Source organism: Erinaceus europaeus, chromosome 13 (assembly GCF_950295315.1).
Source record: "Erinaceus europaeus chromosome 13, mEriEur2.1, whole genome shotgun sequence".
Taxonomy (NCBI): Eukaryota; Metazoa; Chordata; class Mammalia; order Eulipotyphla; family Erinaceidae; genus Erinaceus; species Erinaceus europaeus.
The window spans coordinates 53,671,687-53,697,841 of record NC_080174.1 but is presented as its reverse complement, the minus strand read 5'-3'; the positions used below and the strand labels follow the sequence as shown (position 1 = coordinate 53,697,841).

The following is a 26,155-nucleotide window of genomic DNA, read 5'->3' as shown; positions in this document are numbered from 1 at the left end:
GATATCTCCAGTTCTGTTGTTTTTCACATGATTGTTTTGGCAATTCTAGGTCTTTTCTGGTTCCAGATAAACATTTGTAGCATTTCTTCTATTCTCCCAAAAAAATGTGATTGGGATCTTGATAGGAATAGCAGCATTAAATTTGTATATGGCTCTGGGTAGTGTATTTATTTTAATGATGTTAATTCTTCCAACCCATGAACATGGAATATCTTTTCACTTCTTTGTGTCTTTTTCTATTGCCTTGAGTAGTGACTCATAATTTTCAGTATACAAGTCTTTCACTTCTTTGGTTAGATTTACTCCTAGATATTTTATTGTTTTTGTTGCTATAGTAAAAGGAATTGATTTCTGGATTTCAATTTCTTCTTAGTGTTTGCATAGAGGAATGCCACTGACTTTTGAATGTTAATTTTGTAGCCTGACACCTTACTGTATTGCCTGATGATTTCCAAAAACTTCTTGCTGGATGTAGGTTTTTCTATGTATACTATCATGTCATCTACAAATTGAGAGAGTTTGACTTCTTCTCTTCCAATCTGTATCCCTTTAATTCCTTGCTCCTGCCTGATTGCTATGGCAAGAACTTCCAATACTATGTTGAATAGTAATGGTGATAGTGGGCAGCCCTGTCTAGTACCTGATCTGAGGGGAAATGCTTCCAGTTTTTCACCATTGGGTATGATGTTGACTGTAGGTTTGTGGGATTTTCCACCTATTCCCATTTTTCTAGTGTTTTGATCATAAGTGGATGCTGGACTTTGTCAAAGACTCTCTCTGTATCTATTGATATGACCATGTGGCTTTTATGGTCTTGCTTTTATGGATGTGGTGGATCACACTGATTGATTTACGTGTATTAAACCAACCTTGCATCCCTGGGATAAACCCCATTTAGTCATGATGAACAACCTTTTTAATATACTGCTTATATCCATTTGGCTAGAATTTTGTTCAATATTTTAACATCTATGTTCACCAGAGATATTGGTCTGTAGTTTTCTTTCTTGGTTGTGTCCCTGTCTGCTTTTGGTATCAGAGTGATGTTGGCTTCACAGAAGCTGTAAGGGAGTATTCCAGTGTCTTCAATCTTCATGTAGAGGTATTAGTTCTTCTTTAAAGCATTTGTAGAATTCATTTGTAAAACCATCTAGTCCAGGACTTTCATTCTTGGAAAGGTTTGTGATAACTGTTTCAATTTCATTAGCTGTGATGGGCCTGTTCATATTATCTAGTTCCTCTTTATTTGCTTTTGAAAGTTCGTAGGTATCTAAGAAATCCATTTCTTCCAGGTTCTCTAGCTTAGTGGCATATAGTTGTTCATAGAAGTCTCGAATAATATGTACAATTTCTGCAGTGTCTATTGTAATATCTCCTCTTTCATTTACAATCTGATATATTTGGATCTTCTCCCTTTTTTGTTTTGTGAGTCTGGCTAAAAGTGTGTTGATTTTGTTCACTCTTTTGAAAAACTAACATTTACTTTCGTTTATCTTTTGTATGGTTTTCTTATTTTTAATGTTATTGATTTCTGCCCAAACTTTAGTGATTTCTGTCCTTCTGGTTGCTTTAGGGTTCCTCTGTTCTTCTTCTTCTAGGTCTTTAAGATGTGCAATCAGGTTGTTTATTTGTGCTTTTTCTTATTTCCTAATGTGTGCTTGTATGACTATGAACTTCCCTCTCAGTACTGCCTTAGCTGTGTCCCAAATATTTTGATAGCTTGTGTCTTTATTTACATTGAACTCTCGAAACATTTTGATTTCTTCCTTGATTTCCTCTTTGGCCCAGTAGTTGTTAAGCAGTGTACTGTCGAGCTTCCAAATTTTGGGACTATTACTAATCTTTTGTTGATTGTTAAGTGTTAGTTTAATTCCACAGTGGTCTGCGAAGATGCTTGGGATGATTTCAATACCCTTGAATTTGCTGATGCTGTCTTTGTGGCCTAACATACGGTCTATCCTTGAAAATGACTCATGTGGACTTGAGTAAAATGTGTATTCCAGTTTCTTGGGATGAATGACTCTGAAAATGTCCAATAGTTCTAGTCAATGTTGACCTCACTATTTTGTGGCTCAACATTTTGGGGGCGTTTAGCTGGACTCTTTTCCTGGTTCATTTCTCCAATAGTTCTTCTTGTTGGTTTAACCATTCTATATTGTATGTTATGAGGTCCCTCTATCAGTACTTTTCAAATACTGGTCACTCTTGCCTGGATTAACTTGTGTCTTAGTAAGTTACTTAAAGAGTTCAAAGTTGTGGAAATTAACAGTTGTTTCAATATTATTTCGATCCCTGAGGCTGTTAAAAGGCTCTTTTGTTTTTTTCTTCCCTGTAGGTTATGGGAGCCTAAGGGTTTTTAAACTATAAGTAGGCTTCTTAGCTTAATCACTTACTTCTGACCAAGAGATAAAGCAGGGTGGGAGAGAGCTATTCAAAGAGAGTCTCACACCCCAAGGATCCAAAGCTCCAGGCTTAATTCAGCTTTTCTGCTAAGCCAGACAGCACTGCTGGGTCCTGTGAGTTTCTAAACAAGTCCCATTTATAGTCTGTAGGCTCTGAGGCAATTATTCAGCATGTTCTCATCAGGAAAACAATGTGGAAAGGCTCCCACTATACAGCCTAGCCCATTGCTAGGCCACTGAGGTGTAGATCTTCTCCTGAGTTTCCTGATCAGCTCTCTGTTCCCAGATGTCAGCACAGGACCTCCCCCTGCTGCTCCAGCCTCTGAGGGCAGTAGCAATGGAGACTCACAGTTGTATTTGGTGAGTCTTAGGGGAGTCCTCTCCTCCCTTCAACAGTCTTTTTGTTGGTAAAGCAGACTGGAGGTGGTGCCTCAACTGGTAAACTGCCCGACTGTTACCAGCCACTCAGTCTCTCCCTAGGCTCCTCTCTGTCCACATGCCACATGTGTTTGCACTCACTGGTGGTTTGGTGGGTTCCTGAAGTTTTTCTAGTCCTGCCTTGTTGTGGTCCCAAGTGGTCTCCTTTGGTATTTCTAGTGGACCCAGGAGAGGAAAGGAGAGAAACATAGCTGCTACTGCTCCGAGATATGTAATTTTTAAGTATATATTATTTACAACTACAGCAAAACCAGGAATAATCTAACATAGTATGCTTATGACCTGAATGGAAAGAGTCATAAAAATCAAAGACAGGGAGTCGGGTTAAGCACAGGTGGTACAAAGCGCAAGTACCAGCTTAAGGATCTCGGTTCAAGCCCCCAGCTCCCCACCTGCAGGGGAGTCACTTCACAAGTGGTGAAGCTAGTCTACAGATGTCTATCTTTCTCTCTCCCTCTCTGTCTTCCCCTCCTCACTCCATTTCTCTCTGTTCTATCCAACAACAATGACATCAATAATAACTATAACAATAAAAAACAATAAGGGCAACAAAAAAGGGAATAAATAATAAATAAATACTAAAAAATAAATCTATGAAAAAATCAAAGACAGTAAATAAAATGCAAAATAAAATTCTTCATAACTTAAAGATGTTTCTTTTAAATTAATATTTAAAATCAATACAACTCTCTATGGATCAACCTGCCAACGCCCATGTTCATCAGAGAATCAATTACAGAAGCCAGACCTTCCACCTTCTGCATCCCATAATAATTCTGGATCCATACACCCAGAGAGATATAGAATAGGAAAACTTCCAGTGGAGGGGATGGGTTTTGGAACGCTGGTGGTGGGAAATGTGTGAAATTTTACCCCTCTTACCCTATGGTTTTGTTGATATTTTCTATTTTTTATTTTATAAATAATTTGTAAATCAATACAACTCCAATAAAAATCACCACGAAAAATAATTTTGCAGATCAAGACAAGCTAATTCTGTTTTTATCAAGTCTTTTTTTATTTGTGATTAATAGTAGTTTACAAGATTGTAAGATTACAGGGTATAGCTCCATACTGCACCCACCCCCCCAAAGTTTGTGCGCCCACCCTCCCAGTGATAACCACTATAGAAGACAAGCAAATTCTAAAGAACCTAAAAAAAGTCCAAGAATAGACACTACTGGCAAATAAAAGTAATATGAGGGAACTGTACCATAGGAAACATAATAGAGGTAGTATGACCTTACCACAGAGACCATCAAATTGAACAAAACAGAGATGCTCAAAAAACAAACCACAGATATATGGAAATTTAACATATGAGATTGACAGAAATAGCACTGCAGATCACTAGGGAAGGGAAGAGCTATTTAATATGAATAATTGGATATCTTTATAAGAAAAAAATCCCATGTATATTAGAGCCTTAAACATGAAAGGCAAAACTTTTAAGATCATAGAAGAAAATAGAGATTATCTTTATGACCTCAGAACAGACAAGGATTTTCAGCAAGATCAAAAGCACCAGCCACCAAAGAAAATATTAATAGATTCAATTACATTAAATTTAAGAACTTTTCTCCATCAAGTCCTTACAAAAAAATAAATGACAAGCCACCAACTGGACACACATAACACACACAACTGGCAACTCAGTTGAAAATATGAGCAAGAGACAGGAGCAGGCATTTCTCAGAAGTGAAACATAAAAGACCAATCAGCCTGTGAGAGGAAGATCAACCTCATTATTAATCATTAAAATGCAGATGTGGACAATGTAAGCTATAATTTTATACAATGTTGGCAAAAATGAAGATGCCTGACACCACTGATGGTTGGTAAGGATCTGGATTGAAGGGAACTTTCACAATCAGCTTGTGAGAATGTCGATTAATATAAGAACTTTGGAAAACAAGATGGTGCCCTTTGTAAGTCTGAATATTTAGATACACTACTTGTTCATCCACTCTTCCTCTAAAGAAACTCATGAACTTAAGCACCAGGAAAAATGTATAAGAAAGTCCCTGGAGGCAAGAGACTAGCTCATTTAATGATAGTCACTGTCAGGCCACGCCATCACCTGGGGCCCTGGTCAGGGAATCCTTGGGTTCCCCTATAGGTTCAGTGGGCCTTGACTTCTAATCGATCCCTCTCTCCATCACTGGTCACTTCCATCAGGAACATCATTATAAGCCATTTTGTAGGCTTATTCAGGACCATATCCTCATTATGAAATAACAATGGTAAGGACTACCCAACTCTCCAAAGGGAGACTGGGTCATCCTACTCTGTCACTTGAGGAAGACTGGTCCTGAAATGAATGAAACCTAGAATATTCCCAGCTGTGACAACAGACTCCAAACACAGATTGACAGGGACTTGGAGATTATATAGGCTCTTATGCTAAATACAAATAGATATAGGCCCTGAGTCAGATAGACATGGTAAATAATTAATTATATTTATATATTCTCTTTTTTATTATTATTACCTATATATTTTCTTCAAGTTTGGGAGATACTCTGCCCTGATCCAGCTTTCTAGTACTATTCTCAACTCTCACCATCTTCCCAGACGATATTTTTAGTCCACCTGCAGGTTAGCTATCAAGCTCCAGAAAAAAATCACTACAGTCATATGCCCCTAAGAAAATACCTAAAATAGACTAGCTTCTATCCATCCTAAAATCCCTACTCCCATCTGTTCTACTCCTACTTTATGGTTCCTGTTCATTAAATATTTTATCCTGCTTAATATCTTACTACATTTCAGACACCAAGTTGTGGATGCTACTACGATTTCATCCTGAACTCCCTGGGCAGATGCCCTCACCAATATGTCCATGGATTGACCTGCTAACATCCATAGCCAGCTGAGAAGCAATTACAGAAGCCAGACCTCCCACCTTCTGTATCTCATAAAGAATTTTGGTCCATACTCTCAGAGGGGGAGAAATGTTAGGGGAAGATGGCCAGAGGGCTCTGAATTCCAATTCCATCAGGACCCAGAAAGAGAAGGGGAATTAAAAAAAAAAGAAAAGAAAAGAAAAGAAAGAAAGGACACTGAAAAACAACTTAGAAAGGAAGAGAAAGCAGGACCATTTAAAAAGTGGGCAAATATAGATAGATAGTTATAGAAATGGGTTATAGATAAAGGTTATAGTCAACCCATATCTGTGACCTTGGGAGAACCAGTTTCCAATGAAGGAAATGGGGACACAGAACTCTGGTGGGGGGAAAGATGTGAAATTTTATCTCAGTTATCTAATAATTTTATATATCAATGTTAAATCACTACTAAAATAATTAAAACAAGATTAGAAAAGAAAACACAAGTCGAACCTGAAATGGAATTTGCGTATTACACCAAAGTAAAAGACTCTGGGGTGGGTGGGTGGGGAGAATACAGGTCCATGAAAGATGATGAATGACATAGTGGGGGTTGTATTGTTAAATGGGAATCTGGGGAATGTTATGCATGTACAAACTATTGTATTTACTGTTGAATGTAAAACATTAATTCCCCAATAAAGAAATAAATTATTTAAAAAAAAAAAAAGCACACACAATACCGTGAGTAAGGACCCAGGCTCAAAGCCTCCAGCCCTCACCTGCAAAAAATAATAATAATAATAATGAAGACAGGAATCTAGTTGTTCGTGAAACTGCTTGCTGTCTCCAGGCACAAGGTAGTCAAATGAACTTTTATGATTGCTACATCAAGTGCAGCAACATGCTTCTGACTCAGACATTCCACTACGTGTGGGGGGGAAAAAAACACCTTCCTAATATCTTCCTGATCCAGACTTTGAAAAAGGCACAATATGCTTCATTTCATCCAGAAGTTTTCATAAGCATCTTCAAAGACACTGACGTGCCCATTCACAGTCAGACTAAAAAGCCACAAAAAGAATAAAAACACTTACTCTGAAGACATGCCTCCAGCAGAACTTTTCCCGTTTCCAAGTCCTTGGCTTTTCTCATTATTTCCAGTGTGCATGAGCCTGACACAGTACTATCATACTTCCCCCATCCAGCTTTAAGCAGAAGCAGAAGGAAGCATTACTTCCACCCAAGACCAAGCACCATTACTTACCTACTTGACAGCTCAAAGCCAGCATTATATATAACTCTGGCAGGATTAATTCCCTTTGTTGCTCCACCTCTGATTATGATGATGATAAAGAGTTATATCCCTGTGTTAGCTTTTGTTCATATGGCTTATGGAGCTAGTTTCCTGTCTTTCTTGAGAGGGGCTTTGCTCTTCCACAAGGTAGTCCAGCCAAACCAGACGACCTTAATTTAGCAAATACTACAGCTCCTGGTAAGTTTTCATGGTTTGCCTTCCTTGCTTCATGCAGAATCGGCGAAGCTATAGTCACAGTAATAATAGATCTGGGGACTGCATTACACATTAAACTTTTTCTCTTGCCACTTTATCCCAATTGCTTCAGAGCCCTGAGGATAGTGGTCACTTTGGTAACTTTCTTTTTCATTTATAGTCACTTTAAGGGTTAAAAATTGGTATCTAGAGAAAGGAAGGACCCAAGAGAACTGGTCAAGCAGAATAAACACAAAACTACTTTGTAATTTTTCATGTCTGTTGGCCTTCTCTATCTCTTCTATAGTGAATATGCTGTCCATATCCTCTCTCCATTTTTTAACTGGGCCATTTGCTTTTTTGTTGCTAAGTTTTGTGAGATCTTTATATATTTTGGCTTTCTTTACATATTTTGGTCTCTTGTCTGATGTCTGTCATGTAAAGATCTTCTCCCATTCTATGAGGAGTCTCTTTGTTTGGATGATGGTTTCTTTTGCTGTAAGAAGCTTTTCAATTTGATGTTGTTCCATTGGCTTATTTTTGTTTTAGTCTTCCCTACAATTGGGTCTGTATTATCAGAGATGCCCTTGAGATTTAGATGGAAAAGAGTGCCACCAATACTTTCTTTTCTTTTCTCTCTCTTTTTTTTTCATCCAGGGTTATTGCTGGAGCTCTGTGCCTGCTTCATGAATCCACTGCTCCTGGAGGCTATTTTTTTCCCTTTTGTTATCGAGGGTATATAAGTAGTTGTGCTCCCCTGCTAGGACCTCCAAACAATCTCTCAAGAGAGTCTGAATACCCAAGCCTGGGACGGGTGAGGAGGAGACATCCAGTGACAACTGACCCATGAGGCTGTTCTAGCCAGGGAGGTGAGGGACGGGACTGCAAAGTCAATGAGGGCACAGTGGGGGAAGCATCAGTGAGTGAGAAGGAGATAGGGAGGCAAGGGGGAGGAAATACACAAGTAATTAGAGTAATCTGGGGGCTTGTCTGAGATCAGAGAGCAGAGGCTATGAAGTGAAGTTCTGAAATCTGAAGGGAGGCTGGCTGTGGTCAAAGAGTAGGGCGTGGGACTGTAAGGTATAGAGGCTAAGCAACTCTAGGTGGTGGTGAGGTGCACATTATGACTATGGTATGATTGGCTAATGCAGTAAAGCCCCCCAGAGATGGAGTTGAACTACCAGGATATTGGGGCATCATCTATGGGTCCATTACACCCCACTCACCCGATGTGACAGAATGGAAGCAGAGTGGATGACCATGAGGCACCCAAGTCAAGAGCATGAGGCCAAGTCAGTGGAGATGAGTAGGAGAGAGGGACAGGGAAAGGGAGAGAGTGATGTGTCTTCATGGGCAAAGGCTTCAGGTGAGGACCCAGGCACCATGCCCAGGAACAACCCAGGAACTGAGAGGAAGTTCAGCTAAGTTTCCAGATCTTGGGACCTGAAGTTTGGAGGAAGTAGCTCTCCAGCCTTAAGAGCTTCTAGGAGATGACGTACACTTAGGGGACAACAAAGGTGGGAGGCAGCCAGAGGTTCCATGAAGTGTATAAGGGTATGAGAAGCTTGCTTTTCAAAGACCGTGATAACTTGGGGTCTTATCCACACACTGTCCTCAAGCCCAAGTGGAGGCTCTGGTTGCCAGTAGGTGCTCAAAAATATTTGCTAGATCATTGAATAAGTGAATGAGCGGGTGTTCTGGGAAGGTAGTGCAGTAGCTAGAGTGTTGTGTCGAATGAGGTCTTCGGTTCAATCCCTGACACCAAATGTGCCAAAGTGATGCTCTGGTTATCCTCTCCACCCCTTTATAATTAATAAATAAATCTTTTTAAAAAGTGAATGAAGAGATGAAAATCATCTGCTGGGTGGTTTCATTCATATATGGAACATAAGAAAATTAAAGCAAATTAACTTGCAACTAAAAAGGAACCAAACTTATTTGCAGATGACATGATAGTATACATGGAAAAACCTAAGGAATCTAGCAAGAAGCTTTTGGAAATCATCAGGCAATACAGTAAGGTGTCAGGCTATAAAATTAACATTCAAAAGTCAGTGGCATTCCTATACAAACACTAAGTTAGAAGAAATTGAAATCCAGAAATCAATTCCTTTTACTATAGCAACAAAAACAATAAAATATCTAGGAGTAAATCTAACCAAAGAAGTGAAAGACTTGTATACTGAAAATTATGAGTCACTACTCAAAGAAATTGAAAAAGACACAAAGAAGTGGATAGATATTCCATGTTCATGGGTTGGAAGAATTAACATCATCAAAATGAATATATTACCCAGAGCCATCTACAAATTTAATGCTATCCCCATCAAGATCCCAAGCACATTTTTTAGGAGAATAGAAAAAATGCTACAAATGTTTATCTGGAACCAGAAAAGACCTAGAATTGCCAAAACAATCTTGAGAAAAAAGAACAGAACCGGAGGCATCACACTCCCAGATTTCAAACTGTATTACAGGGCCATTGTCATCAAAACTGCTTGGTACTGGAACATGAATAGACACACTGACCAGTGAAATAGAATTGAGAGCCCAGAAATGAGGCCTCACACCTATAGACATCTAATATTTGACAAAGGTGCCCAGACTATTAAATGGGGAAAGCAGAGTCTCTTCAACAAATGGTGTTGGAAACAATGGGTTGAAACATGCAGAAGAATGAAACTGAATCACTGTATTTCACCAAATACAAAAGTAAATTCCAAGTGGATCAAGGACTTGGATGTTAGACCACAAACTATCACATACTTAGAGGAAAATATTGGCAGAACTCTTTTCCGCATAAATTTTAAAGACATTTTCAATGAAACAAATCCAATTACAAAGAAGACTAAGGCAAGTATAAACCTATGGGACACATCAAATTGAAAAGCTTCTTCACAGCAAAAGAAACCACTACCCAAACCAAGAGACCCCTCACATAATGGGAGAAGATATTTACATGCCATACATCAGACAAGAGTTTAATAACCAACATATATAAAGAGCTTGCCAGACTCAACAACAAGACAAAAAATAACCCCATCCAAAAATGGGGGGAGGACATGGACAGAATATTCACCACAGAAGAGATCCAAAAGGCCAAGAAACACATGAAAAAATGCTCCAAGTCTCTGATTGTCAGAGAAATGCAAATCAAGATAACAATGAGATACCACTTCACTCCTGGGAGAATGTCATACATCAGAAAAGGTAACAGCAACAAATGCTGGAGAGGGTGTGGGGTCAAAGGAACCCTCCTGCACTGCTGGTGGGAATGTCAATTGGCCCAACCTCTGTGGAGAACAGTCTGGAGAACTCTCAGCAGGCTAGAAATGAACCTACCCTATGACCCTGCAATTCCTCTCCTGGGGATATATCCTAAGGAACCCAACACACTCATCCAAAAAGATCTGTGTACATATATGTTCTTGGCAGCACAATTTGTAATAGCCCAAACCTGGAAGCAACCCAGGTGTCCAACAACAGATGAGTGGCTGAGCAAGTTGTGGTCTATATACACAATGGAATACTACTCAGCTGTAAAAAATAGTGACTTCACCGTTTTCAGCCGATCTTGGATGGACCTTGAAAAAATCATGTTGTCAGAAACAGAAGGATGAATATGGGATGATCTCACTCTCAGGCCGAAGTTGAAAAACAAGATCAGAAAAGAAAACACAAGTAGAACCTGCAATGGAATTGGTGTATTGCACCAAAGTAAAAGACTCTGGGGTGGGTGGGTGGGGAGAATACAGGTCCATTGAAGGATGATAAATGACATAGTGGGGGTTGTATTGTTATATTGGAAACTGGGGAATGTTATGCATGTACAAACTATTGTATTTACTGTTGAATGTAAAACATTAATCCCCCAATAAAAAAAAAATAAAAGCTTCTTCACAGCAAAAGAAACCACTACCCAAACCAAGAGACCCCTCACAGAATGGAAGAAGATCTTTACATGCCATACATCAGACAAGAGTTTAATAACCAACATATATAAAGAGCTTGCCAAACTCAACAACAAGACAACAAATAACCCCATCCAAAAATGGGGGGAGGACATGGACAGGATATTCACTACAGAAGAGATCCAAAAGGCTGAAAAACACATGAAAAAATGCTCCAAGTCTCTAACTGTCGGAGAAATGCAAATAAAGACAACAATGAGATACCACTTCACTCCTATGAGAATGTCATACATCAGAAAAGGTAACAGCAACAAATGCTGGAGAGGGTGTGGGGCCAAAGGAACCCTCCTACACTGCTGGTGGGAATGTCAATTGGTCCAACCTCTGTGGAGAACAGTCTGGAGAACTCTCAGAAGGCTAGAAATGAACCTACCCAATGATCCTGCAATTCCTCTCCTGGGGATATATTCTAAGGAACCCAACATATCCATCCAAAAAGATCTGTGTACACATATGTTCTTGGCAGCACAATTTGTAATAGCCAAAACCTGGAAGCAACCCAGGTGTCCAACAACAGATGAGTGGCTGAGCAAGTTGTGGTCTATATACACAATGGAATACTACTCAGCTATAAAAATGGTGACTTCACCGTTTTCAGCCGATCTTGGATGGACCTTGAAAAATTCATGTTGATGTTCAGCGGGGAAGCAATTACAGAAGCCAGACCTTCTACCTTCTGCAACCCACAATGACCCTGGGTCCATGCTCCCAGAGGGATAGAGAATGGGAAAGCTATCGGGGGAGGGGATGGGGTATGGAGATTGGGCGGTGGGAATTGTGTGGAGTTGTACCCCTCCTACCCTATGGTTTTGTTAATTAATCCTTTCTTAAATTAAAAAAAAAAAAAAAAAGGGGGGGGGAAGCCCAGGGAAGACTTCCCAAGTTTTGTCACCAAAAAAAAGAAAAAAGAAAAATTCATGTTGAGTGAAACAAGTCAGAAACAGAAGGAGGAATATGGGATGATCTCACTCTCAGGCCGAAGTTGAAAAACAAGATCAGAAAAGAAAACACAAGTAGAACCTGAAATGGAATTGGCGTATCGCAGCAAAGTAAAAGACTCCAGGGTGGGTAGGTGGGGAGAATACAGGTCCAAGAATGATTCATACGACCTAGTGGGGGATTGTATTGTTATATGGGAAACTGGGGAATGTTATGCATGTACAAACTATTGTACTTACTGTTGAATGTAAAACATAAATTCCCCAATAAAAAAAAATTCAAAAAAAAATGGTGACTTCACCGTTTTCAGCCAATCTTGGATGGACCTCGAAAAATTCGTGTTAAGTGAAATAAGTCAGAAACAGAAGGATGAATATGGGATGATCTCACTCTCAGGCAGAAGTTGAAAAACAAGATCAGAAACGAAAACACAAGTAGAACCTGAAATGAAATTGGCATATCACACCAAAGTAAAAGACTCTGCGGTGGGTGGGGAGAATACAGGTCCATGAAAGATGATGAATGACATAGTGGGGGTTGTATTGTTAAATGGGAAACTGGGGAATGTTATGCATGTACAAACTATTGTATTTACTGTTGAATGTAAAACATTAATTCCCCAATAAAGAAATAAATTTTTAAAAAAAGGAACCAAGCTAAACTGTCTCAAAGACTTCATAAGAACTACAGTAGTGAGGGGGTGGGGGTTGCAACAGAACCTTAGTGGCAGGTGCAGTGTGAAGTTACACTCCTGTGATTTTTAAATCTTGCAAGCCATTGTTATGTTAGATCACTAATAAAAAAATTTTAAGTGAATGAGTTTATGTAACATGAACAGATGAAATGGGGTATGTGGTGGATAGATGGGTAGGTTGACAGATAGAGTGAATGGGTAGAAGGATTGGTGGGTGAATGGGAGAGTTAGAGGATGAATGGAAAGAAGAGTGGGTAGGTTGAGGGGAGTGGGGGATGGAGGTGAATGAAGAGTGACTAGAATAAGTTGGGTGTTTCTGGAAGCTTAAGAGTCCAGACAGTCAGAAAGGTGACAGATAATACATCAAGTATTGCCCCAGAATCTAGCCCATTCATAAGAACAACTCAGACCACAAGATTAAATATAGAACAAAGCCACCATCCTTCTGTTCCCTGGTAACCCCAGCCTAAAGATTTAACTGTAGGGGTGGAGGTAGATAGCAGAATGGTTATACAAAGAGACTCTCTAGCCTGAGGCTCAAAAAAAAAGATTTAACTGTGGGCAGAAATCCCCATTTGTGGGTCTCCTCCTCCCTACCACCTGCCCCTCAGCCCCCCACCCTACTACCCACCCACCAGTTTATTATATTTTAATGTCCTATTTTTATTAGTTATTTAATATTGATTTATAAGATTGTAAGAGGTATAATTGTAATAAGGGTGTAATTCCATATAGTTTCCATCACCAGAGTGCCATGTCCCATCCCCTCCATTGGAAACTTCCCTATTCTTTATCACTCTGGGAGTATGGACCAAAATTCTTTATGGGGTGCAGAAGGTAGAAAGTCTGGCTTCTGTCGCTGCTTCTCCACTGGCCATGGGTATTGGCAGGTCGATCCATATCCATAGCTTGTTTCTATCTTTCCCTAGTGACATAAGGCTCAGGAGAGGTGAATTTCTAGGAAGCATTAGTAAGATCATCCTCCCAGAGAGTTCAGGATGGAATTATCGTAGAATCTGGAACTTGGTGGCTGAAATGTAGTAAGATAGAAATCTGGACAAAATGTTTAATAAACAGGAACCATAAAGCAGGACTAGAGAAGATGAAAAGTAGGGACCTTAGGGTAGAGGGAAGCTAGGAAGACTATTTTAGGATTGTTCCTAGGAGCCTACGTATTAATAATCTTTGCTTGAGTTTGATAACAAGAGAGTGGACTAGAAACAGTGTCTGGGAAGATGGTGTCAGAGTTGAGACTAGACCTGGGAATCAGGTCTCATACACACACACACACACACCTTTTTTATTCTTTGTAAAATAATAATAATAATAGACTAAGGAGATATATCAGTGATAGAGCACAGGACTTGCACACATGTAGTCCTAGATTTGATTCCCCACACTGTATATAACAGAGCTGAGCAATACTCTAGTCTCACCCTCTATCTCCCTCTCCCTCCCTTTCTTCCTCTCTCTCTCTCTCATTACACAAAAATAAAGAAGTAAATATTAAAGAAAACGCAACAATAAAAACCAGGCCAGGGAAGCAGCTCATCAGTATCACAAATGCACCAGGCTCTGACTAGCATCTTATTAATAAAAGAAGCTACAGGACTGGGCAGTGGTGCACCCGGTTAAGCACACATATTATTATGTACAAGGAACTGGGTTCCATATTTTGCAAGTGGTGAAGCAGGTCTGCAGGTGTCTGTCTTTCTCTTTCCCTATCTCTCAATTTCTTACTATCCTATCAAATATAATAGAAAGAAAGGGGAAAAAAGAAAAGAAAAGAAAAGGGGGGGTAAAAAAGAAAAAAAAAATGGCCACCAGAAGTGATGGATTCATACACTGAACCCCAGAAATAACACTAGTACAATAAAAATAAATAAATAAATAAATAAATAAGGCAGGGGGCAGATATCATAATGGTTATGCAAAGACATTCTCGTGCCTGAGGTTCCAAAGTCCCAGGTCCACGCTTCTGTACCACCATAAACCAGAGCTGAGCAGTGCACTGGTAAAATAATAATAATAATGAAATAACTAAAATAAAATAAGTGACAGACCTGCTTTCACTTCTATCTTGCCTTAAACAGTTCATTTGACTTCTTCTAGCCACTCTTTCTGGAAAGGTTTTTTAGGAAGAATGCTCCATCTTCTCCCTTCCACCAACCCAGTCCAGCATTATGGGAACAGGAGCCAGGAGCCAGGATCCTGCTCTCTCACCCAAGAAAGCTCAGGATAAGGGCAAGAGCCAGTCAGGCCAGGGGACTCCTTTCTCAGGCTGACCCCAACCCAGCTGCCACAGGATTACAGATGGGCTAGGTTTTCTCCAAGTCCAGATAAGCATCTTAACACTATCTCTTGGCACTCAACATCCCCCCAGCACCCCACCACCATAACCATACCCCTTCCCAGCCACACAGTGGCAAACAGAGATAAGAGCCTCCAGACCAGTGAAGCGTAGGCAGGCAGAGGAAGTCTTCCCTTTTGCCCATTCAGCGCAAGAGTTCTGCTTCCTTCCCTCAAGCCAAGCCCTCCAGCTCAGAGTCCAGTTCTTCTCCTTCCAGTGTTCACAACTGACAGTCACCTAGTTGATTAATTTCTCAAGTGGGGGCACCAGTCAAAGGCAGAAATCTCAACACCAAGGAAGCAGGAGAATTCACTGCTGGTGGCCATACAGTGGAGGAGAGTCCTTCAAGCCTTTAGGCAAGTAGCCTGATGGCCACTGGGGAAGCCTTAGGACTGAAGACCACAGTCCAACATCACAGTTGTTCAGACTCCTCCACAGTCCACTCCTCACATGAGGTCCCGTGCAGGGCGTTGGAATTAAGCTCCAGTTGCTGCTTTCATGGAACACCTCGGAGTCAGTTGAGCAGCCCTGGGAAATCCAGGGAGTATTCACAAAGAAAGTGACTATCTACCTTTATCACCAAGGGATGAAAAGGAGTGTCTTCCAACACACACACACACACACACACACACACACACACACACACACACACACACACACACACACACACGACATGCCAAACAGAAGGAATAGTGTAGAAAAATCCCTGGAGTCGTGTAAAGCAGCACATAGTTGGACAGAAATGGTAAATGAAATGACTAAGGTGTCAAAACCCATGAAGAGGAAAAGAAACCTAGAAAAGGGGATAGGGAGCAATGAGTTTCCAGTGTAGGGGAGAATTAGAGGTTGATTTGGAAGAACCTTAAGGACCATGAGGAACTTTATCCTGTGGGTAGTCGGGAATCAAAAGATAGGTGGTTTTCAGCAGGACAGAAACTCATACTTGAGGACAAGGGCTCCAGTTAAGGGGCTGGGAGATGGCTCAGGTGATAGAGTCCACACTTTTCTAGGAACCAGGACCCGGGTTTGAGGCCCACGGATAACATTGGAACACAAGGAAAGCTTCAAGAGCAGTGGAGTCACATAAGAGGTGGTGCAGTGTTAAGAGTTCTGGACTTACACTCATGAGGTGTCAGCACTACATGTGCCAGAGTGATTCTTCTGGCTGCCTTTCTTTGTGCCTCTCTTGTGAAATAAAATAAATCTTTTTTTTAAATTTTTCAAATATTTATTTATTTTCCCTTTTGTTTCCCTTGTTGTTTTTTATTGTTGTAGTTATTATTGTTGTAGTTCTTGATGTCGTCGTTGTTAAATAGGACAGAGAGAAATGAAGAGAGGAAGGGAAGACAGAGAAGGGGAGAGAAAGATAGACAGACACCGGCAGACCTGCTTCACTGCTTGTGAAGAGACTCCCCTGCAGGTGGGGAGCTGGGCGCTCAAACTGGGATCCTTACACAGGTTATTGCACTTTGTGCCACATGCGCTTAATCCACTGTGCTACTACCTGACTCCCCAATAAATCTTTTTTTTTTATTGGAGTGATGGAATAGTAGGGTGGCATCTCTTCTCTCTCCCTCTCCTTCTCTCTGTCTCTGAGATTTAAAGGGTAGATGGAGACTACCAGGAGTGGTGGAATTGTGCTGACACAAAAATAAATTAACTTTAAAAAGATAAGGAGGCAAGAGAGACAGTATAATGGTTCTGCAAGAAGACTTTCATACCTGCAGTTCGGAGGTCCCAGGTTCAATCCCTAGCACCAAAATGAGCCAGAGCTGAGGAGTGGTCTGGTCTGTCTGTATATCTGTCTATCTCTTTCTCTCATTAAAACAAGATAAATAAAATATTTTTTTGCCTCCAGGGTTATTGCTAGGACTCTCTATGCCTGCATTATGAATCCACTGCTCCTGGAGGCCATTTTTCCATTTTGTTGTTGTTGTCATTACTGTTGTTAGGTAGGACAGAGAGAAATCAAGAGAGATGGGGAAGACAGAGAAGGGAAGAGAAAGATAGATACCTGCAGACCTGCTTCACCTCCCATGAAGTGACACCCCCCCCCCATAAGTGGGGAGCAAGGGGTTTGAACCAGGATTCTTGAGCTTGGTCCTTGTGCTTCATGCCATGTGCACTTAACCTGCTGCACTACTGCCTGGCCCCCATAAAACAAATTTTTAAAAAAACAAAGACATAAATGATAAGTGTTCCCACAGAATGTAAGCAGAGAAGTAGCCCAGAAAGGAAGACCAGGTGACCAGGAGGATGCAACTGAGGTGGTCCCGGAGAGCAATGATGGGGACCTGCTTCCTGCCACATAGTGAGGTGACAGAGAAGGGGAAGAATTCCTGAGAGGGGATGAGCAGCCGGGCAGGAAGTGGCAAGGCAGGGAGCTACACCAGGTGCATTCCCCACACCATTCACCAGGACTGGAAGGCAGGCTTCCAGGAGACAGTGTGGAGGAACTTGGTTGAAAGCACTCTGTTTAGTATGGTGTATGTGGAAGACTGAAGGGGAAGGTGGAGACAAGAAGACAAGACTTCAAGGAGCTGCCCAGGTTGTGCAAAGTCAGTGTCAGCTCTGGGTCTAGAATGTAGACCCTCCACCCTCTCCCCAGGCCTATCACCTCCTTTGATGGCCTCTGAGTCTTTGTTCATGTGGTTCCCCCACCTGGAATACCCCTCCCTCTTCTGCACAGATCTCAACTATCCCTGAAGTTCCAACTGGAATCCCACTCAACCCACAGATAGACTTAAAGATCCAGGCACAGAGGTGACTGGGGTCCAGAATAGAGCTGGCAATGTCAAGTATGAGGCAAAATGCAGAGACCTGATTTAGAGCAAATTGGCTGTGTGTCATGGGGTAGGTCAGTTTCCCTCCCTAGGCCTCAACTTCCTAATCTTTCAGAGGTGACTGAGGAGACTGGATGGTGGCACACCTCGGTAAGAGCACACATTGTGTTTCACAGGGACCCAAGTCCAAGCCCCTAGTCCCCACCTGCAGGGGTGGAAGCTTCATGAGAAGTAAAGTAGTGCTGGGGGTCTATCTATCTATCTATCTATCTCCTCCTTCCTTCTTGATTTCCCTCTGTTTCTATGCAATAAATAGTCATAAAATACTTTTTAATCTTTAAAAAACAAAACCAAAAGTGACTAAGGAAAGGACCTGCCCTCAAGCAGCTTGTAGCCTCAAAGGGCTGAACGGTAAAGCATGACCAGTGTTTTCATTTTCTGTTCTTTTTCTTTGCGTTTGGTGTGTTTCACCAAAGTAAAGGACTCTGGAGAAAGAAGGGAGGGGAGGAGCTTGGAAGGGAGGGAGGGGGCAGCTTTGGGGTCCTGGTGCATGATAATGGAAGGGGACCGAGGTTGGGAGTGAGAGTATTTTGCAGACACCTGTCTCAGAGAAATGAAAAATTGTACCTATGTGTCAACAACTGTACTATAAACCATTAACCTCTCAAAAAAACAAGAGGCAAACATAACCAGTGACTTTAGATATGTCAGTAGCATTTTCTTGGAGCCATGAAGAATAGGAGACACTTTAACCAGCAGAGATGAACATGAGAGAGAGCACTTCAGACAGAGAGAAGAGATTGTGCTTAGGTCACAGAAAATTTTGGGTATGTTCGAGGAAGAATGAGTGTCCAGATTCTGCTTTCTTTCTGAGTCAACAGCTCATACACTTTTTGTAAGCAGGCAGTCCAAGCCCAGCGCCTCCAGTAAACACCTTATTTGCACAATCCGAGGTCACAGGACAGGGGTGTATTTGCACAATGATCTGCTTGCACAATCTCAGCCAGGCTGCTATATTCCAGCCCAGGCTGCCGCTAGTGGAGGAGCACTGTCCCACATCCGGATACTCCCTGTTGGGGCGTGGAGTGGGAGAATAGGCTGAGCCACCCGGCCATACCTACCACCCATCACAGGCAATGACAGAAACGAAACAGATCCCACCTTCAACACTCTACAGAGGCTAAGCTACCCCATCTGATGGGCAACGGAGAGGGTGGAGAAGGAAGTATACGTAAAGCAGACACTGGGTGTAAGTGGCGGACATGACTTCACATCCGTCTGGTACTTTTCCACTCACCAGAGTAAACATTTATTGAGCATTTACTCTGTGCCTCACCCTGATTCATGAATTTTGCATGCGTTGTTCCATTGGCTTTCTCAAGAATCCCAGATACTAGGACACAGATTCTATTACTATCCACTCCCCCAATTTTTCTTGTTATTATCACTGGGGTTCCGCCATTCCAAATTAACTTTTTGAAAAATATCTTTACTTCTTTATTATTGGATAGAAACAGACAGAAATTGAGAGGGGAGGGGAAACTAGAGAGGAAGAGACAGATACCTGTAGCCCTGCTTCACCACTACTAAAGCTTTCCTCCCGCAGGTGGGTGAGGACCAGGGACTTGAACCAGGTTCCTTGCACACTGTAATGTGTGCGCTTAACCAGGTGCACCACCACCTGGTCCCTCTAGGTTAACTTTTTCATATAAAAAGAGAAAGACAGAGGGATGGGTCCCACAGCACTGAGGCTCCCCCAATGTGGTGGGGGTCAGACTTGAACCAAGGTCATGCCCTGGTAGAGCAGGTTTGTTACCCAAGTGCTGTGGGACCCTTGCCAGCCATATAGTTCCCGTTTTAAAATATGATGAAACTCATGCTCAGACAGGGTGAACACCTTGCCCAGGATCACACAGCTCACGTGTATGATACACCCAAGCAGTCCTCAGTCTCAGTTCTTAACCTCTGTCCACTCTCACACCATTCCCCAAAGGCCAGTTCTTCTTTAAAGCAACTTTCAGTTACTGCAGCTCTTTCTCCTGGTACAGGTCCTCTGTGGAAAAGGAAGCAGAGAGATCAGTAAGACTGCTCTGAAATAGTGAAGTACGTAGGGAGCAGGGGCCGGGGTGCCAAGAAGCATAAGTGAGTGGAAAAGAAAGGAACTGTGTTGAGCATCTACTGCATCCTGGCCTCCAGACCTACAAAGCTCACATACCCTCCCAGAGCCCTAGGAGGAGTGCCTTCCTTGTGGCAGATAAGGAGGCTTGTAGAGGGTAGACAACTCCTCCAGGACCCTGAGGTATGCACTGAGTATCCTCTTGAGAGCCCTGCACTGTGCTGAAACCAGAAGTAGAGATGAGAATATGGTTTCTTCCCTCAAGGAATTCACAATCCAGGCCAGGCAGTGGCACAGATGGTTAAGCATACATATTACAATGCTCAAGGAACTGGGTTCAAAGCCCCTGGTCCCCATCCATGGGCGGGGCTGTGGGGGAGCTTCAAGAGTGGTGAAGTAGGGCTGCAGATGTCTCTGTCTCTTTCCCTCTTTATCTCCCCCTTCCCTCTCAATTTCTGTCTTTATCCAATAATAAATAAAACATTTTAAAAATAGTAAAAAGAGGAAGAGAGAACCAGACCTTTAAAAAAACAAAAGGACTACTCAGCTATAAAAAACGGTGACTTCACCATTTTCAGCCGATCTTGGATGGACCTTGAAAAATTCGTTAAGTGAAATAAGTCAGAAACAGAAGGAGGAATATGGGATGATCTCACTCTCAGGTAGAAGTTGAAAAACAAGATTAGAAAAGAAAACACAAGTAGAACCTGAAATGGAATTGGCGTATTGCATCAAAGTAAAAGACTCTGGGGTGGGTGGGTGGGTGGGTGGAGAGAATACAGGTCCATGAAAGTTGATGAATGACATAGTGGGGGTTGTACTGTTAAACGGGAATCTGGGGAATGTTATGCATGTACAAACTATTGTATTTACTGTTGAATGTAAAACATTAATTCCCCAATAAAGAAATAAGTTATATATAAAAAAAAAGTTGAAAAACAAGATCAGAAGAGAAAACACAAGTTGAACCTGAACTGGAATTGGCGTACTACACCAAAGTAAAAGACTCTGGGGTAGGTAGGGGGGAGAATACAGGTCCAAAAAGGATGACAGAGACCTAATGAGGGTTGTACTGTTATATGGAAAACTGGCAAATGTTATGCATGTAGAAACTATTGTACTTACTGTTGAATGTAAAACATTAATTCCCCAATAAAGAAATTTTTAAAGAAGGAATTCATAATCTAATTGAAGGGGCAGCAGACAATAGCTCCCTGGATCCAGGCTGCCAAGAAAGAAGGACATCTGTCACAGCCTAAAGAGCTGCTGGAGAAGTGCAGACTGTATGTCCAAGTGGGGTCAGAGGCAGGACAAGACAGGGGACTGGTCAGAGCAAACACACAGCAAGAGGCCGGAGCCCAGGCTGGACAGAAAGACAAGCAGATCTGGCTTGACAAGAATTTGGAGCTGAGCATCCAGGGAAGCAGAGGCAGGGTGTGCAGAAGAGAGATGTGGAATGTCTTGATAGCCCTTCTAAGGAGACTGGATGCAAGAAGCGGGCACCTAAGAAAGGGGACAGCATGGTCAGAGTGTGCGCAGGGAAGCTCCAGCTGCTGATACTGTCAGAGCGGAGGGGAGAGCACCACAGGGAACCCAGTAGGGAGGCTGAGACACATCTGGATGAGAGATGGAGAGACCTGACAAAAGCAGGGAGATGGATCTCAGAGTTGCTGACAAGCCTGAGAACTTATTCCAGCAAGGTGGGATCTCCAGTTGCTTGTGTCCACCCTCCTTCCAACCTCCCACATGTAAGACCATGTCATCTGAGGGGACCAGACAACGGCATACCTAGTTAAGTGCACATACTGCCATGCTCAAGGACCCAGGTTCAAGCCTCCACTCCCCACTTATAGCAGGGACACTTCACAAGTGATAAAGCAGGTCTGTGGGTGTCTTTTTCTCTCTCCCTCTCTCTTTTTTATTCTTTTCTTGCCTCTAGGGTTATCGCTGGGGCTCAGGGCCAGCATCATAAATCCACTGCTCCTGTGGCTATTATTTGTCGTATGCTTTACATTGGTTTGTTCTAGCCCTCCCCCGCCAAGAGAATTGGATCAGTCCAGTTAATTTCGCGGCCGCTTGGCCCCGCCCCAAGGAACCCCGAGAGAGGGTTCCTGAGTTCAAGAGTGCGAGAGTTTCAGAGGGTTCCCCAGTAAGAGAGTTCCAGAGTTCCAGAGTTGGAGAGTTCCTGAGTTCGAGAGTAAGAGGGAGTGCTTGTGCCGCCGCAAAGAGACAGCAGAGTTCTGTTTGGTGATTAGTTTGTCTTAGTTTATGAATCATTGGTCCTGAATAAAGAAATACAGCTTCCCTGCCCAGCCGTTGTCTCCACGTCTCTGTTACCCGCCCAGCAAGAGCCGTCCGAATTTTAACAACAATTATTTACTCCATTTTTTGGATAAGACAGAAAGAAATTGAGAGAGATGGGAAAGATAGAAAGAAAGAAAGACAAATACATGCAGACCTGTTTTACCACTTGTGAAGCAATCCTCTGCAAGTGGGGGACCAGGGGTTTGAACCGGGACCCTTATTTGGGTAATTATGCTTTGAACTATTGTGCACTTAACCACCAGCTGGTCCACCAGCTGGTCCCCTCTCTCTCCCTCTCTATCTTCCCTCCCTTCTCAATTTCTCTCTGTCCTGTCAAATAAAAGAAAGAAGGGGGGGGGGAAATTGGCCACTGGGACAATCCTGGTGGCAATAAAAGAAGGAGGAGGAGGAGAAAAAGAAGAAGAAAATTAAAAAGAACATATCCTCTGAGTGGTGAGCAAAAGACCCAACCTTCTTTACTAGAACCTGAGTGTGGGAGTGGAGCTATGACCGCTCTGGGGTACCTGGCTTGGGTGCCAAGGGAACAGGGGTGGGGATATGGCCTACCAAAATGAGGCATGGGAGGTTATTTGGGGGGAAAAAAAGGGTCCAGGCTGAAGAAATAGCCAGTACAAAGGCTGTGAGGCATGAAGGAGCCTTGACAGTTCAAAAAATAAAGAGGTTCAGAAGTTGGTGCAGTGGCAAAGTACTTACTGGACTGTCAAGTGTGATGTTCTGAGTTTGATCCCCAGCATTGCATGTACCAGAGTGATAGTTAGAATCTTTCTTTTTGGGAGGTGGGGCTACAGAGCTGCAACAGCTGTGTTCCTCTCCTCTCCTCTTCCGGGTCAGCTAGGAATATCAAATACCTGGGAGTGCAACAAGACAGGACTAGAATGACTTTGGGAACCCACCAAATCACTGGTGAGTGCAAACACGTGTGGCTGGTGGCCAGCAAGGAGCCTAAGGAGAGATTCCTGGGCCTAAAGCTCATTTCTACTCCCAAGAGGCTGGTAAAAGCCCGGCAGTTTACTGGTTGAGGTGCCACCTCCAGTCTGTTTTACTAACAAAAAGACTGGTAAAGGGAAGTGAGGATTCCTCTAAGACTCACCAAATGCAACTGTGAGTCTCCATTGCTACTGCCCTCAGAGGAGGCTGGAGCAGCAGGGGAAGGCCCTGTGCTGACATCTTGGAACAGAGAACTGACCAGGAAACTCAGGAGAAGATCTACACCTCAGTGGCCTAGCAGTGGGGCTGTATAGTGGGAGCCTTTCCACATTGTTTTCCTGATGAGAACATGCTGAATAATTGCCTCAGAGCCTACAGACTATAAACGGGACTTGTTTAGAAACTTACAGGGCCCAACGGTGCTGCCCGGGTTGGCAGAAAAACTGAATTGAGCCTGGAGCTTTGGATCCCTGTAGTGTGGGAATCTCTTTGCATAACCACTGTATTATCTCTCCCCCACCCCGCTTTATCTCTGGAGTCAGGAGTGAGTGATTAAGCTAAGAAGCCTACTTATAGCCAGAATCTTTCTTTTCCTTATAAATATATTTATATATTTTTTATCTAAAAGACAAAGGGCCAGAGAGACAGCATAATGGTTCTGCAAAAGACTTTCATGAGCCTGAGGCTCTGTGGTCCCAAGTTCAATTAACAGCACCACCATAAACCAGAACTGAGAAGTGCTCTGTTCTTAATCTCTCTCTCTCTCATTAAAGCTTTGGACTCTCAAGCATGAGGTCCCAAGTTTGATCCCCGGCAGCACATGTGCCAGAGAGACATCTGGTTCTTTCTCTCTCCTCCTATCTTTCTCATAAATAAATAAAATCTTTAAAAATAATAATAATGAAGATTGTTTTTTAAAAGAAAGAAGGAAAGAGGAGCTAAGTGGTGGTGTACCTGGTTGAGTGCACCTATTATAATGTGCAAGTACCCAGGTTCAAGCCCACAGGGGAAAAGCTTTGCATGTGGTGAAGCAGTGATGCAAGTGTCTCTGTCTCTCTCCCTTTCTATCTCCCCATTCTTCCCAATTTCTCTCTGTCTCTATCCAATAAATAAATAAAGATAATAAAAATATTTTTAAAAGAAGGAAAGAAAAAAGAAATAGCAAGGGAAACAGAGTGACTGGAGCAGGGCAGCAAGAGAGGGGGCAGGGAAAAAACAAGCCAGGTTAAGTAGGGTTTTGTGAATCATCAAAGAACTTTGTCTTTGACTCTTTGGTGGGGGCCAGGTGGTGGTGCACCTGGTTAAATGCACATGTTACAGTGCACAAGGACCCTAGTCCCCACCTGTAGGGGACAAGCTTTCCAAGTAGTGAAGCGGGGCTGCAAGTGTCTCTCTGTCTCTCTCCCTCTTTATCTCTTCCTCCCCTCTCAATTTCTGGATGTCTCTATAAAAAAAATAAATAAATACTATAATAATAAAGAGCCTCTGGAGTCTGGGAGAGAGGCTGAGCTGAGCTGACTTCTGTTTGATCAACATCACACCAGCTGCTAAAGGAACAATAAACAGCTGGGAGATAGAATGAATGACAGTGGATGGGAGAAGTGATTTCAGCAGTCTGAATAAGAAACAAATGTGGAAAAAAAAAAAAAGAAAGAAACAAATGTGGTTTGGTCATTGGAAATGATTTAGGTGATATCTTTATTTCACATATTTTATTTATTTATTGGACAGACACAGAAATTGAGAGGGAAGGTAGAAACAGAAAACGAGAGAGAACAAGACACCTGCAGCACTGCTTCACCTCTCGTGAAGCTTCGCCCCTGCAAGTGGGGATCAGGGGCTTGAACACAATGCCCTTGTAATGTTGTATGCTACTGGATATGCCACTTGCCCAGCCCCTATTTTTCAACTTTTTGTCGTAAGTATATTAAAATTGTAGCCAAGCTGAGCTTCACAGTGAATATCTGTCTACCCAGGATTCTGGCTACAATTTTTCACATAAGAGTCTGTAAGGTTTTCTGAGCATCAGAGCCTATGGATCGAGATGGGGGGGAGGCAGAGGGGACTACACACAGCTGGGTGCTGAGTGCTTCAGTCTGGATCCAGCTCTGCAGTCCAGGTGTGTCACATCACACCAGACTGAGGAGCAGACTCAGAAGCCTGCTATTTCTAAAAGGGATCCTATGTCACAGGCACTCTGTTAGTCTGTTGGCAGCTGATATTTATTGGCTCATAAATCAAATGAAGTATGAACAGACTGAACTCTCTTCCTAAAAAGGCACAGAAAATTATTTGTACACAATTGCGGGAGGGGAGGTCATGGACAAGGTGAGGAAAGAGAGGGGATGTGGTGTGTCTCAGTCAAAAGATGTTGTTTTTAATTTTTTTTATTTATAAAAAGGAAACATTGACTAAACCATAGGATAAGAGGGGTACAACTTCACACAGTTCCCACCACCAGAACTCTGTATCCCATCCCCTCCCCTGATAGCTTTCCTATTCTTTATCCCTCTGGGAGTATGGACCCAAGGTCATTATGGGGTGTAGAAGATGGAAGATCTGGCTTCTGTAATTGCTTCCCCGCTGAACATGGGCATTGATAGGTTGATCCATACTCCCAGCCTGTCTCTCTCTTTCCCTAGTGGGAAAGGGATCTGGGGAAGTGGAGCTCCAGGACACATTGGTGGGGTTGTCTGTCCAGGGAAGTCTGGTTGGCATCATGCTAGCATCTGGAACCTGGTGGTTGACAAGAGAGTTAACAAAGCCAAACAAATTGTTGACCAATCATGGACCTAAAGGCTGGAATAGTGTAGATGAAGAGTTGGGGGGCGGGGAGCAGGGAGTGTCTCCATTTTGTAGATAGTTAGTAGGCTTATTTTAGTTATATTCC

General features: G+C 42.4%; 1 pseudogene; it reads left to right on the top strand.

Moving 5' to 3' along the window:
• The first annotated feature begins 6,663 nt into the window (after positions 1-6,663).
• The window catches only part of LOC107522263 (transmembrane protein 69-like), a 26,722-nt pseudogene continuing 7,230 nt past the window's right edge, over positions 6,664-26,155 (top strand).